The sequence below is a fragment of the Chlorocebus sabaeus genome, chromosome X (genome assembly GCF_047675955.1).
Source record: "Chlorocebus sabaeus isolate Y175 chromosome X, mChlSab1.0.hap1, whole genome shotgun sequence".
Classification (NCBI taxonomy): domain Eukaryota; kingdom Metazoa; phylum Chordata; class Mammalia; order Primates; family Cercopithecidae; genus Chlorocebus; species Chlorocebus sabaeus.
The window spans coordinates 144,114,974-144,125,035 of record NC_132933.1 but is presented as its reverse complement, the minus strand read 5'-3'; the positions used below and the strand labels follow the sequence as shown (position 1 = coordinate 144,125,035).

Here is a 10,062-nt window from a genome sequence, read left to right as displayed (position 1 = left end):
TTACAGTTCTTTATTATTGTGTCTTGAATGTGTAGGTGAATAATCCTCAGAGTGGATATAGAGGAAAACATGAGTCAGAGGAAACTAAAGTCCACAGGAGTGAGCGTAAAGGAGTATTAGATTGCTTCAAAGAAATTACGCCTATGCTCAGATTGGGTCTATCGCAGGGTATCAGGAAGATTTGAAGACATGAACATAGACACACCCTCAGGAAACCAGAGGGAGGCCGGGCATGATGGCTCACACTTGTAATCCCAACACTTTAGGAGGATGAGGCCGGAGAATTGTTTGAGCCCAAGAGTTCAATACCAGCCTGGGCAACATGGCAAGACTCTGTCACTACAGAAAATACCAAAGAAAAAAAAAAAAGAATGAATAGGTGAGTGAGATAGATAGGGGTGAAACTCTAGACTCAGGCAAACACTCCAGTTTTCCAAAAGGAGATGAAGAAGGTTATGTTCAAGAAACTATCTACTTTTTTACATCACACTAACTCCTGGTTGCATTTTAAATAAATAATGGAAATGTACCATCATGTCCTTAATTACTATGCTACCAGAAAGAAAGATCCTAGTAGAACCATCCACGTAGCCAAATATGCATCCATTCATTCAGAAATGACTTAGATAGCATGTAAGTACTATAAGTACTCATATAGCAATTACTACCAAAGGCAGGGACTATGATAGGCACCTATTAGATGATGGTAAATAAAACGGGATGCTTTGACATTTATCTCTCTCACAGAGCCTTCTAGTTAGGGTATGTGTGCAAAAGTTGTGAGCATTACTATTACGGAAAAGCAAGAAGGATAATTAGAAGATTCCAGATCGGAGATAAATTTCCTTGTCTGAGAACATTGTAGAAGGCTTCCTCAAGTGTTAGGAGGTCCTCCTTCTCTTTAGGATTCCTTAAAAGAACTGGTTTCCAAATGAGAATACTATATATATATATATATGTTTTTTTGGCGGCCAAGTCAGTGCTTAATAATCTATAGAATTCATGTTTCTCTGGTGAAAGCTAGATTGGAGACATGGCCTAGGATGGTTGCCCAAGTGTGACCCCCAAGCTCTCTCTCCTGAGTTGAATATGAGTTGGACCATTGAGCACTACTAACCTGCAGAACCCAGCCAAGCAGGCTGGATATGCTGGAAGAGGGAGCTCTGGGGCTGACAGGGATGTTCCTCCAAGCCCAGCTCTGGGCACTTCTCTAGGAGGCCCTTCTGCTTCTCTTTCTGGCCTTTTTACAGAACCATGAAGAAAGAAAAAGGGAATGCGAAGAAAAGATAAAACAGAGCAAGCCTGCCCTTGGCACATATGGTCCCATGCTGCAGAAGGGCTCCCCTCCTCTCCCCTGCTCCATCTGTTGCACACTGCTCTATGTCTACATTCACTGGAGACTGCAGCTTTGGTAAGGCAATGAATGGGGCAGGGAGAATCCTGACAGATCATGCACATCTAGTATGGACCTGCATCTGGTGTGGGCCTCATTGATGGAAGTAAGGAGAGGGGTGTCAGAGACAAAAGCAGGCCCTTCACAATGCAGACTGAGGACGTGTTATTTCATGTATTCCATCAATATATGTATAAAAGTTATCTGGAGAAACAGAACCAATAATAGGTAGGTAGGTGGTAAGTAGACAGATGGTAGGCAGATAGATAGATAGGACACATGGATAGATAGATAAATGATGGATAGATAGATGACAGATACATAGATGACATATATATGTATATATATATATTTTTTAAAAAATTGATTCATCCAGTTTGAGGGGATGATAAGTTGGAAATCTTCAGGGCAAGTTGGCAGTCTGGAGATTCAGGTAAGATTGGATGTTGCAGTCATGAGTTTGAAAATTAGAAACTCTGTGGAATTTCCCTGTTGCAGCAGAATGTCTTTTTCTTTGAGAGACCTCAGTCTTTGCTCTTAAGGCCTTCAACCAAATAAATAAGGTCTACCTACATAATGGAGGATAATCTGATTCACTTAAAGTCGAATGCTTTAAATATAATCATGTCTAAAATACACCTTCACAGCAACATCTAGACTAGTGTTTGGCCAAACAGCTGGTCAAGCCCAGTTGACACATGCAACTAGCCATTGCAATACAACTAAAGTCAGCCACAAGGGGAAAGACAGACCCTACCCTGAGATATTTCAGCGGATCCACACAAGACGATGGAGGAAATAGGGCCAGGGCAAGTGCATATTCCCTCTTCCAGCTACTCATCATAATAATTCAGCTGCTCAATCAGTATTTACTGAGGTCTCAGATGAGCTAGGAACTGTCCTGGGTGCTTCAGACACAGAAGTGAACGAAACAGAAAGGCTCCTTGCCTTCAAGGAACTGACAGTCAAGACCAGGGGTCAGTGAACTATAACCGGGAGCAGGTCTGGCCTGCTGCTTGTTTTTGCAAATAAAGTTTTATCTGGATAGAGCCATGCCCACTCGTTTACATGTTTTGGTTGCTTTCATGCTCCATCAGCAGAGATGAATAATCACAACAGCAAAGACTAAAATATTTCCTCTCTGGCCCTTTACAGACAAAGTTTGGCAATCCCTGGCGCAGGCCTTTGCATAGCAGGTCAGTGAAGCCTAAGGGACTCCCTTTTTTCATTCTATTGACAAATACCATAGGTTGACTGATTGCTTCTTCGGAAATAAGTAAAGAGAAAATGAACATGGAGCTTTTAAAATCTCAAGAAAGGAAACTTCTGGTAGCAAAAGTGTTTACTATAGAAAGTAGAACAAAAACGTTTAAGAATTACATCTCCTGCTAGAATCGAGAAGGGAGGCTCCTGTGACAAAGAGGCAGAAAGTCTCTCTTTCTGCAAGAGAACAAGTGAAAATGGAAAACATAACAGAATGAGATGCAAATACCAGCAGAGGTGAAAACATAAACTCAGAGATACAGGCCATATCGCTTTCAAGGAAACCAAAATTACAAAAGCAGAATTAAAGCCTGCACTGGATAGCAAGAGATCCAAACTGGCATAAAGAAAAAGCTAAATCAATGAAATAGATAACGAGATACTCTAAGGATTCAGAGAAAAAGAACAAAATACATGAAAAATATAGGATAGGAACAGAGATTGGGTATAAAGAAATTGATTTTCTCTGGAAGCTACCAGAATAATTGAAAAAGAAGCAATTACAGCTTTTATTATGTAACTATTATGCCCTAGGTATTGCGGTAAGCACTTTACATTCATTATCAATTTTCTTCATTGCAACAATCCTTTGAGACACAAACTAATTTATCCATTTTTTAAGTAAAAAATGCAAGGAGTATGGGAAGCCTGTAAATTACCCATAGTTAGCTACTCAACAGATAAACCAGAAATCAAATCCTGGGCTGACTAAACTTAACACCTGATATTCCATACCCCTAATGAAAGAAACAAACAATGAAAATTTTACTCAAGGGAAAAAAATGACCCAACTTTGTAGATCAGTATGATTGACCCTCATCGTGTACCAAGCAAAGTAATGATGAGTGATTTAGGTGCACAAACATGTCACTGTTTTTCAAAACAAGGAAAGGTCCTCTACATTTAGGGATGATTACAGACACCCTCGAAGACAATAACATCGTGAGCAAAACCCACAAATGCATTTTCAGGCTACACTAACAAGAATGAATCGTTTGGCTGAAAGAAAGGCAACGATTTTCTACACCTGTCAAGCCACATCTAGAATAAGGTCCAGTCTAGGAACCATTTTTAAGAACTTTCATAAGCCTTCAAACTTAGAAAGCAACCAGCTGGACACATCTTTGGGAAGTGTTCAAGGGAAGCGTGCAGGCAGATGCTGATCACACCTCGAGGGGAGAAACACCCAGGCAGTGGTGGGGGATACATGAGCAGGTGAGTGCTCAGGTGCCTTCCACTGAAGACATTCCAGGAACTGACTGCTCCAACTGATGTTTGACTCGGGCTATACACGCGCAAAGCAGGATTCAATAATCTTTTATTGTTGCATAAACAAGGTTCAAATGACTTCCTGGGCAATGAAAGCAAGCTCATGCTTGACATATTGGAGGAAGTACTATTTCATTGTTTTTGTTTTATCACAGTTCTGTGGCTTGTAGAATAGCTGGGCTATTGCAATCATTATTGTCATTTGGGAATTATTATTTTACAAACTCGGCAGAAAAACATGATCATAGTCTAAAGATAGCTGTCTGAAGCCAGTCTGAATTGCCCCTTGAAGGGTTTTTGGATGCTTATGACAGCTGAGTAAAAACTTAGTCCCAATAAAAATGAGCTCTTAAGAGGACAAGAGTAGCCAAAAGAAACAAATAAATATGCAGGACACAGTTTCATAATTTGTGCTGCTCTTGAATAGTAATACAGAAGAATTGAATGGAACACATTATAAGTTTTATTCAGAACATGCTAAAATAATAACTATTTTATGAGTACCCATTAATGTCAATTATTATTCATTATTAATACTTCACCACCAAATTAAAAAGATATGGCCGTGCTGCATTCTCCTACACTTGTTTCTTTCTAGGGTATTATGATAAGACTCAATTGCTTCATAACTAATTAATGATCTAGTGCAACTTGGAAATAAAAATTGAAAACTAAATACCAGATATTAAAGTTGATATGAGATGACATTCTCTTGTGCTCTCAGGGTGTTTATCAAATTTTGATTAGTGGTAAATATCTGATACTCTTCCTAAGATCTTCTTTCAAGTTCCAAGTAGGTTGTTTTTTTGGGGGGGACGTGGATGTGGGGAGGAAATCACTCCTTTGTCTTTATTAAAGAAACGTAGAAAGAGACCAGACCTGGCAACCAAGAGGTGAGGTACTGTCCAGGAAGGTGGAGTGGGCTCAGGCTCTGTGGATTTCAAGTGCAGACTGATGGCCTGGGAGAGGCCAAGGAGACCAGATCCTGGTAGCAGCTGAGGAGGTGCCCAAGGGCACTTTCAGGCACTGGGGCCATCAGCTTGTTCTGTGGGCAGGGGTTGGGGGTTGGGATGCAGCATAGGTTGGGCTGGACTGGAATCTCCCTGAGGGCACCCTGCCTTGTCTATCTAGATCATCCACTGGTCCTGATCCTGTTCTTTGCCTTCCATGTCCACTTCATTGATCTCTCTGTCATCAGGTGACTAATTGTAGTCATTCATCTTGTTCATGTCCTGCATGTCCTCATCATCCTCTAAGTCCTCTTCACTACCCTCATTGTCTTTATCATCCTCCTCTTCCTCATCAACATAGTGCTCTGAGGCTGATTTGCCAATGGGAACCAGGTTGTTGTCTTTCTCTGCGATGCTTTGGAGCCAGGTCTAATGCTGCTATTCCTGCTGCTGCAGCTCTGTCTCTTCCACACAAGGTCGATCCAGATTAAACCACAGTGTCTCAGTCCCACAAAGGGGACTGAAGGAAACAAAGTGGACATGGTTCCTAGACTGGGTTTGAGTCCTGGCTCCACTACTTACTAGCTGTTTGATCTTGGCCGAGTCACTTAACCTCTCTGGGCCTCAGTGTCCTCATCGCACCAGGGGCTGCAGCCAGTGCAGACCTGGAAGCGCTTCACCAAGCCTGAGTGGAAGAACCCACCAGAATCAGGGACTCACCCCCAAGCAGTTTTATGTGATCATCTAATCCTGTTATTCTGATTTTGAAAAAGAGAGACAACTCAGCAGAGCCGTTAATGTCAAAGCTTTTGCTTATTTCAATATATTAATCTAATGGGAAAATCTCTAGAAAGTTGTAGATATTCATGTCCCTGCAAACAGTTGCATCACATCTAAGATCTTTCTTAGGAGAAGAATGTGAATTTCTTATTAAAGTTTTTCCTCTTGAAACCCAGAGGGTAAAAGTTCTATATATTTGGATACATAGATTTTAAAAAGTGTTGGTATTCTCCCTTAAACCTCACAAAAGTCCTACAGAGTAGCTACCTTTAATTTTCTCATTAGAGATAAGAAAATTGAGACTTGAACATTTAGTGAGTTTTCCAAAGGCTAACAGTTTTCAAATTGCAGATCCGGGCCCGAAAACATTGGCAAGATTCACTTCGCTCCACCCTGCTGAAACTGTTACCAAGAGAAGAAGCTTTTACCATTAGAAGATCTAACTCCACCCAAATGATTTCTTAGCTCCTTCTCAGAGGTAAGCGTGGAGAGTAACACTCAAGTTGATTAGGAAATTTAAGATGCACTTTATGTAACTTTCATTTGGAAGGCTAACTTTTCCCAGCCTCACAAACATGAGAAGATTATTTGGTAGGTTATGCTGGGTGAATATGGGACTTGTGTCTGAAATGGCTTTGTTCCTTTTTCAGAAGGTAACATAGTGCATTGCATGAAATAGACATTTGATAATACTGGATATGTGGACTAATTTTTGTAGTTGAACCTCTATTTGCAGGATGTGTTGACGATTGTTGAGTGTCCTTCTCTGGACTCTTAGCTGTACAGTGCTAACAAATAAAATTTGTCCATCTAATCCATTTAGTTTAGCAAGTGATCAATGGAATGAAAAAAGTCAAACTGATTGACTAATTTTACTAAGTAACTAACTTCTCTTTTCAGTTCAGCAACCAGTCGGTTCACTTTAACCCTTTGGCTCCTGCGTGATGCAGACATGAGCCTCTGCTCTGCAGACAAGGACTTAGTCTAACAGCCCACTCTCCTTTAGGGCTCAGGCTTGAGATGGAAAAACAGCAATTTGCCCTCCTTTGGACATTTTGATAAATGATAAACATATTCATCCCCAAACCTCGAAATTATTGCTGAATTTTTTTTTAAGCTAGCAACACAAAATTCGAGTCCTACATTCATCAAATTCAAGGCACAAAACCTCACAGAATTATAAAGTCCACCCAATCAATGGCATTCAGAGCTAAGAATTCAGCCACTAAATGGCATGATTGCTGTAATTAGTCGAATGGTATAATTATAGTAAACACATGATAAGTTGCCACTGAAGCACATAATTGCACAGTATAATGGTATTATTATGATTTCTGATGATATAATATGATTTGGATGTATAACAAATTCCCATAACAATATTAAAACATTTTTCATTTGTGCATTTTCTTAGTACCTGATTTGGATTTTTTACATTATGGGAGTTTAAGTCAAAGACAGGAAATCAGACCACGTTTTCAATGAAAGAAAAAGAAGTTATTATTCAACATAATACCTTGTTGAGAATGTGGTTAGAAAGAGATAAAGGACTTAAAGTATGAAGTCAGTCATTAGGATAACCCTAAACAGGTATTATAGTTAATGGTTACAATTCAAGAAAACACCTGTACAAACATGAATGTTATTTCATATCTATTCTATGTCCCAGGAATTAATCATTTTACTTTGAGTTTATCATGAAAATAAACTTTCCCAGGACACAACACTGTCCATACTATCTTTGTTTTGTTTTTGTTTTGTTTTGTTTTGTTTTGTTTTTTGAGATGGAGTTTGGCTCTGGTTGCCCAGGCTGGAGTGCAATGGCGCTATCTTGGCTCATTGTAACCTCTGCCTCCTGGGTTCAAGCGATTCTCCTGCCTCAGCCTCCCAAGTAGCTGGGATTACAGGTGCCCGCCACCACACCCAGCTAATATTTTGTATTTTTAGTAGAGACGGGGTGTCACCATGTTGGCCAGGCTGGTCTTAAACTCCAGACCTCAGATAATCCACCTGCCTCGGCCTCCCAAAGTGCTGGGATTACAGATGTGAGCCACTGCGCCCAACCTATCTTTGGTTTTAACGTCCCTAGGAGAAGACAATGTTTTCAAGTCATGTGCACATAGGTTATATATGTGTTGTCGTCCCGAATTTTTTTTAGATGTAGATTTTGTGTGATCAAAAGCATTTTTATTTCATAGAATTTGGGAATTGGAAGAATTCTTAGAGAGTTGAGATGCATAGTTCAGGAATTCGTGGACTTATTTCATTGAAGGTGCTGGGTGTATAAGTGGAAGTACATTCTTCTTGGAAAGGGATTTTTATCATGGTTATTAGTGGAGTTGTGAAACCAGAAAGGTCTACCTGGGAGATTCTACCATCCGTCTCTATTGGGGCTGAAATCTTCTCCACAAACGCCCATCAGGTCTTTATTCCACTTCAACTTCAACCTTCGTAGTAAGGAGGCTCTAACTGATCTGTAAAGTAGAAACCATGAGTTCTCTGCCTACCAACCTGCTAATGCAGTTTAACTTTCTTTTTCAAACAATGAAGCATAATGTTTCTTTTTATTAGGGATACAGTTCACAAAACCTCCTAGTCACACATTGTCTAACAGAACTTTCCATGATAATGGAAAATTCTCTACCTGCACTGTTCAGTAAAGTAGCCACTAGCCATATGTGGCTGTGGAGCACTTGAAATGTGGATGATGCATCTTAGGGACTGAATTTTTTAATTTAACTTAATGGTAATTAATTTATATTTAAATTTAAATAACCATAAGAGTGGTTATCGTATTGAACAGCACAACCCTGCACATTGTTTCTCTATGCAGGCTCCTCTTCAATGCTATTTCACTCACTCACGACACTGTACATTACATTTTATCAATTTACACATGTAGTATTGTATTATCACCTAAGCAAATATACAGCTTTAAGCATTATAAAAGTTCAATAAATATTAATGGTGATCAATAAGTGGAATCATTACAGATAATGAAATAGCATGACAAAACATAAGAGATAATTAGAATCAGTCTTACTTTTATTGACAAAGACAGTCCATGAGACTGGGAGCCATGGTCACATCATGGTATAGGTTTTCATGATTTCAAATTATTTTGATGAATTTCACACTTGATATTTATCTAAAGTTAATTCAAGATTTTCCTATTTGACCTTTCCCTGACATGAATATTGATGGGTTTTACTGTAGTGTGAATTTCCAAGTGTCTTTCTTTTCTTGTACCCTGAAGATTCAGATTTTAGGATGCATTGTTTATTGCTTAATTTCATTGCGCCTCTAGAGAAAGGAGGAGAGATCATTTCATCCTAAAGCTTGCTATGAGAAAGATAAGACACAGAATACAGAACCACAAAGGAATTAAGAATTCCATCCTGCTAGAAAATAAAGTCCATGAACTGGGAACTCAATTATTATTTTGAATAACAGTTCAAAATTTTTTTCTCTTATTTCTTTCAACAAAAACTGCTCTTGACTTAGAGATACAAGAGTGCACTAAAACGCAGATCCTGCCCCACGTAAGGCCAGGCAGAAGAGGTGCTCAGAGCTGGAGCTTAGAGTTAATGACAGGGAGCTAATCTATCCCAAGAGCAAAAGAAACCAACAGTAAGACTATCAAGGACAGGGTGGAGAAGTGGAGGTAGAACATGATTCATCCGGCATGTTGAAAATGACCTTTCTAGCTGTATGGGGGCAGGGGCTGGAGGGCCGAATGTTTTCATGCTTTCTGCTCATTGTCCAGGCAGGAAGAAACTGCACATTGCCCCCGAGAGATTAGGGTGCAGATGAAAGACTTGGGTGTACTTGAAGAATATTCAGAAGGTAAAGTTGGCAGGGCTTGGAGAAGGAATGTCAGTAACAAGGAAGATGCTCACCACGGATGCTGCCAGGTTTCTGGTGTGAACTGTGCTGTGGAGCTGCCACTCGCTGTGAGCAAAGCCATTGCCATTCTCAACAGGGCAGAGATGAGTGCTCAAGGGAGCTGGAAGTTGCAGAATCAAGCCAGCGCTGGAGAACCAAGTGTTCATTGTTGTGGAGTAAAGCAATCTTTCCAGAATCACAAAGGTGTCAAAAATACAGGAAGAGCTTCCTTTAGGTTTTTTTTTTCTTTTTTTTTGGGGGGGGGTGGTTAAACACAATATACATGATAAATCGTAATCATTCATTTTCTGCTTTTGGGGGGTCTGTTCAGTTTGCTGATAGCACTTAGCCTGTGCCTCTCTCTGAGAAACTACGTTGCCCATGGCTTACAAGATTATCAAGTTCAAGATAGAGGCTGCCTGGTGGACATGCTTCCAACTGTGTCCCATGGCATACAGCCAGTGCTTTGCAAATGCTCCCAGCTGAACATAAGCAATGCCCCCACAGACTCTACAATCCTGT

The 10,062-nt window shown here is 40.0% G+C and overlaps 1 pseudogene; it reads right to left on the bottom strand.

Moving 5' to 3' along the window:
* Positions 1–5,052: 5,052 nt before the first annotated feature.
* On the bottom strand, positions 5,053–5,417 carry LOC119619999 (anaphase-promoting complex subunit 15 pseudogene; annotated as a pseudogene).
* Between the last annotated feature and the right edge of the window lie 4,645 nt (positions 5,418–10,062).